This window comes from Schistocerca gregaria, chromosome 3, assembly GCF_023897955.1.
Source record: "Schistocerca gregaria isolate iqSchGreg1 chromosome 3, iqSchGreg1.2, whole genome shotgun sequence".
NCBI lineage: Eukaryota > Metazoa > Arthropoda > Insecta > Orthoptera > Acrididae > Schistocerca > Schistocerca gregaria.
Window position 1 is genome coordinate 873,397,038 of NC_064922.1, and position 6,000 is coordinate 873,403,037.

The following is a 6,000-nucleotide window of genomic DNA, read 5'->3' on the forward strand; positions in this document are numbered from 1 at the left end:
GTTCGGGTGTCAAAGAAACACATTGTAATGGTCGTCGGTCACAGGGGCCAAATACCTATAGTCGCCAGGTCACTGTAGAGCGCGAGATTTCGTGTCGTGCAGTCTTGTTAAATGTACACTCCTGGAAATGGAAAAAAGAACACATTGACACCGGTGTGTCAGACCCACCATACTTGCTCCGGACACTGCGAGAGGGCTGTACAAGCAATGATCACACCCACGGCACAGCGGACACACCAGGAACCGCGGTTGGCCGTCGAATGGCGCTAGCGGCGCAGCGTTTGTGCACCGCCGCCGTCAGTGTCAGCCAGTTTGCCGTGGCATACGGAGCTCCATCGCAGTCTTTAACACTGGTAGCATGCCGCGACAGCGTGGACGTGAACCGTATGTGCAGTTGACGGACTTTGAGCGAGGGCGTATAGTGGGCATGCGGGAGGCCGGGTGGACGTACCGCCGAATTGCTCAACACGCGGGGCGTGAGGTCTCCACAGTACATCGATGTTGTCGCCAGTGGTCGGCGGAAGGTGCACGTGCCCGTCGACCTGGGACCGGACCGCAGCGACGCACGGATGCACACCAAGACCGTAGGATCCTACGCAGTGCCGTAGGGGACCGCACCGCCACTTCCCAGCAAATTAGGGACACTGTTGCACCTGGGATAACGGCGAGGACCATTCGCAACCGTCTCCATGAAGCTGGGCTACGGTCCCGGACACCGTTAGGCCGTCTTCCGCTCACGCCCCAACATCGTGCAGCCCGCCTCCAGTGGTGTCGCGACAGGCGTGAATGGAGGGACGAATGGAGACGTGTCGTCTTCAGCGATGAGAATCGATTCTGCCTTGGTGCCAATGATGGTCGTATACGTGTTTGGCGCCGTGCAGGTGAGCGCCACAATCAAGACTGCATACGACCGAGGCACACAGGGCCAACACCCGGCATCATGGTGTGGGGAGCGATCTCCTACACTGGCCGTACACCTCTGGTGATCGTCGAGGAGACACTGAATAGTGCACGGTACATCCAAACCGTCATCGAACCCATCGTTCTACCATTCCTAGACCGGCAAGGGAACTTGCTGTTTCAACAGGACAATGCACGTCCGCATGTATCCCGTTCCACCCAACGTGCTCTAAAAGGTGTAAGTCAACTACCCTGGCCAGCAAGATCTCCGGATCTGTCCCCCATTGAGCATGTTTGGGACTGGATGAAGCGTCGTCTCACGCGGTCTGCACGTCCAGCACGAACGCTGGTCCAACTGAGGCGCGAGGTGGAAATGGCATGGCAAGCCGTTCCACAGGACTACATCCATCATCTCTACGATCGTCTCCATGGGAGAATAGCAGCCTGCATTGCTGCGAAAGGTGGATATACACTGTACTAGTGCCGACATTGTGCATGCTCTGTTGCCTGTGTCTATGTGCCTGTGGTTCTGTCAGTGTGATCATGTGATGTATCTGACCCCAGGAATGAGTCAATAAAGTTTCCCCTTCCTGGGACAATGAATTCACGGTGTTCTTATTTCAATTTCCAGGAGTGTAGTTGCCTGTTGCATAACGCAGCGGCCATCTCCTGCCGTAGTTGACCGCGGTCGACCATCTCCTCTCCTTCGGACAGTAGCACCTGTGGTTCACAACGCTCCCCATGCAAGTGAAACTATGCTATGGGCAGTTCCTAACTTCTGGGATACGCTAGTCACACTTGGACCTTCTTCCACTTTCCCGATAATTCTTCCCCACGGGAAGTCATCGAAATGTCTCCGGCCAATGTTGTGATGATAAACACCATCACAGTGCACCGTAACTGTTCACTGATTGACACACACACTGCTTTTTCCCATTCTTTCAACTGCCTCCTGTTGCGGCGCCAGGCACTGTACTCATACTGACCTCATGCTATGTGACGGCCAGCTTTCTGTACACAACTGTGGGACCTCATGATTCCATGCTTTCATTCATTTTTACCGAGCAGTTTATATGTTACGCTACTTTACCAGTTTCGTGGTTAAGTTTTACGAAGCATTATACTTGGGAGATCGATTCTTTACAGAACCGGGGGTTTACTTGCGTTTTAGAAATGACAAAGTTTCTCTCATGGACTCTTATCCAACGTATTTATTCATAATCGCGGTTTTGTCTTGTTTTGCTATTACCACACTTGTCAACGCATAATTGTTCCTTTTGAGAAGACACTGTGGGTCTTTCTACCATGTTTACATATACGTGAGGACAGTGTACTCTTAAAAGGAACGATTACGCATTGACGCACACCATAGTGTGCTGTCATTTCATAATGGCATGGAAGACCGCAATCGTTATTGCGAATAAATATATGGAATAACAGACCAACAACAAATTCTCGTCATTTCAAAGAAACAAGCCAATTTTGCCAAACCCATTGTCGCAATTCTTATGTTTTTCTATTTAAATTAGCTCTGATGCACACATATACATGGTCAACACAAATGTCATCCTTAAAGTTACTCAATTAAAACGCAATGAAACGTGTTATACATTTTATATGAAACATTACTATGTTCTTGCTGCTGCTCTTTATATTCCTTCTCCTGTCGCATTATATTCTGTCATATACGTTGCATGCTTTCCTCTTCTGTTTTACGTATTTGACGTTTTTAGTAATTACAATTTTTTTCCCTGTGTCACCACGTCGTCTTAATTTTACTCTTCCTTTTTCTGATTACCAATGTTTTGTTTTGTCTTATTTGTCTCTTCCTTCTCCGTACTTTCTTTGGGCCACTGCAGTTTTGTTGGTGTCGTCGTCACCCTTGTTCCAATCTGATTGCTTTCATAAGTTTATTTCGCAGATTTCGAATTTCCTTTTGTTAAATGAAAAAATTTCTTCTGCTTTTACCACTTTTTAAATATTTTCAACGTGTTCCTTCTCACAGCCTTCATCTGTTACCATTTTTACATTATCTGGATACCCTATTCCCGTTATTCTGTACCGTTGTTGATACACGAGCTGAAACGTTTACAGTGACGATGCTTCCTTCTTTGCCTTTTGGGGTGATTTTCTCCACACCAGATCGCTTACACGGCTGAATCATCCGATCAAGTGTTAGCTTTATTGCTTCTGCCCTTGTTAGATTTGTTCAAGTTTTTCGCTCTTAGTAATGCCTGTTAATGGCAAGCCTTGAATATCGTTCCTTGTCTAACTATGTGGCTCTTCCCGAACAGAATTTCAATGGGGACAAACCTTGTGGGCTCACGTGTTACTTTATTAACGATTTCCTCCACTTCATTAACAAATCATCCACTATGGCGTTATTGCGACGCCGTGCGGGATTAGCCGACAGGTCTCGGGCGCTGCAGCCATGGACAGTGCGGCTAGTCTCGGCGGAGGTTCGAGTCCTCCCACGGGCATGGGTGTATGTGTTTGTCCTTAGCATAATTTAAGTATTGTGTAAGCTTAGGGACCGATGACCTTAGCAGTTACGTCCTATAAGATTTCACACTGTTGAACACATTTTTTGTTGTTGCGACACATCCGTTTACCATTTCTATCACCTGCCCTGATTGATATGGACGCTGTGGGAAGTTCTTCATTCTCTTTCGAAATTTTTCTGTACTAGAGGAAAACATTAAGAAGCTGGCAGAGCTATCAAAGAAAGGAAGGTGATTCAGTCGTATTCAGTTTATGCATATTCCTTCTTCGTATTCTCAGCTTAAGTACTGTATTACAACAGAGTGTATCAACACCTTATGACAGAGTCCCCATGGATGCAGATGTAGACATGAGGACAAACTAATTACAACAAATGTTCCACATGAGCAACTTTCATTTGAAGACAAGCTTCATCAAGTACCGTACACGTTTAAAAATCCCCATCGTGTTCCGTACATATTGATACTATTGACAATGACACAATATGTTCCCGGAGTTCATCGACACTACCAATATATATGTAATATAAAGAACCTTCTAAAAATCCCCAAATAAAGAATTCCAACGGTTTCAAGCCTGGAGGAGATGATATCGAAGATCAACGACCTTACACTTATTGTCAAAGATTTGTGCTATGTAACCCAGAACAGCTACGTGGAAGTCTTCTGGTGCGCCATCTTGCCAGTACCAATTACACTTCCTTTCATCAAAAGGAAACATGATTCAAATTGTCTATTAGCTTGTGAACTCATGCATTTGCACAAATATTGTATTGGGGAAACTACTGCCTTCTGAATAAGCATTTATTGTTATTATTTCTTCTTTTATTGTCCTCCACTCGTCGCTTTCGTTTGCACCTACAATAGTTAATCACCTTGTATTATCGTTGCACCAGGTGAATGGTCTACCCGACGGGACGTCCTCGTCACATGTTTTATGGTGTATCAAGTTCTTTCGTTTTTTGTTTTTTTTATCTGTGCTAGAGAGAAACAGTACAAACGTATCAGAGATACGAGAGTGGTTCAGGCACAGTCTACTTTTACACTGTCAGAAAAACGCAATACCCACAAGGACTCTGTTCAGTGGAACCAGGGTACAATAGCTGCATACCGAGGTTTATAGTGTTAGTGATTCGTATGTACGGTCGCCAGTGATCAAAAGACTTTCGGAAGGCCTGTATGTGCGCATTCTGTTTCCACTCTGCAGGAAGTAATTGTGCTAAGTTTAGAGGTGAACAGTGCAAGCTTCATTCTAGGATACAACAATGCCACACCGTCGAGTACGTACGTCTGTTGAACGGCGTCACGTTGCGGTCTTGTGGGGATCTGGATGGACATAACAAGAAATTGCTGCATGTTTAGTGCACAGTGTATCGTTGGTGTGTCAGTGGTTTCAGCAGTGATCTGTGAAACTCTGTAACACCAGCACACCTTGTTCTGGACATTCGTGTAATACAGAAGCACGTCAAGAACGCCTTTTTCGAGCAGCAGTGGTCGGCTGAATATCATCAAGGGAGGAAATCTGGGCACATTTTGCACCTGATGTGTCTCCAACGACTGTTGGGAACAGTCTGCTAGCAGCAGGACTAGAATCAAATAAACCTCTGGCTAGAATACCACTGCTGCCACGACACAGCCAAGAAGGGCTACTCTGAGGCCGTGAAACACTCGACTGGAGAGTGGAATGGCACTCTCTCATGGTTTCTGCAAACTAACTAGGTTCTACCTGCAAGCGAATGATGTAAGGCCGAGTCCTGCTGAGCGGCCTATGCTGGTGTGAATTCACACACAGCAAACAGGTCTCACACCAGTCCTCTTGGTAAGGAGGTTCTGAGGAGGGGGGGGGGGATAACCATGGCATTAACCATTTAGGGAGAGACGTGAGTAACTACAGATGTGGTATACAGCGCCATACATACAGCGCAGACATTAGAAATTACATTAATTCCAGGTGACTTCATGGTACACTTTATACATTACCACACTCAACACAGTCCACACATTTCAAAATTTTAAACATGGCTGAAGCAACAACTGTTGAAAATCTTTGCAGCAAATGATAACAGCCAAACAGTTGCAGGGCAAAGGTTTATTGAACTCCTTGACCACGGTTTCGGTATATCTAAATATACCGTCATCAGAAGCAAAAATACATCTACATCTACATCTACATGACTACTCTGCAATTCACATTTAAGTGCTTGGAAGAGGGTTCATCGAACCACAATCATACTATCTCTCTACTATTCCACTCCCGAACAGCGAGCGGGAAAAACGAACACCTAAACCTTTCTGTTCGAGCTCTGATTTCTCTTATTTTATTTTGATGATCATTCCTACCTATGTAGGTTGGGCTCAACAAAATATTTTCGCATTCGGAAGAGAAAGTTGGTGACTGAAATTTCGTAAAAAGCTCTCGCCGCGACCAAAAACGTCTATGCTGTAATGACTTCCATCCCAACTCGTGTATCATATCTGCCACACTCTCTCCTCTATAACGCGATAATACAAAACGAGCTGCCCTACTTTGCACCCTCTCGATGTCCTCCGTCAATCCCACCTGGTAAGGATCCCACACCGGGCAGCAATATTCTAACAG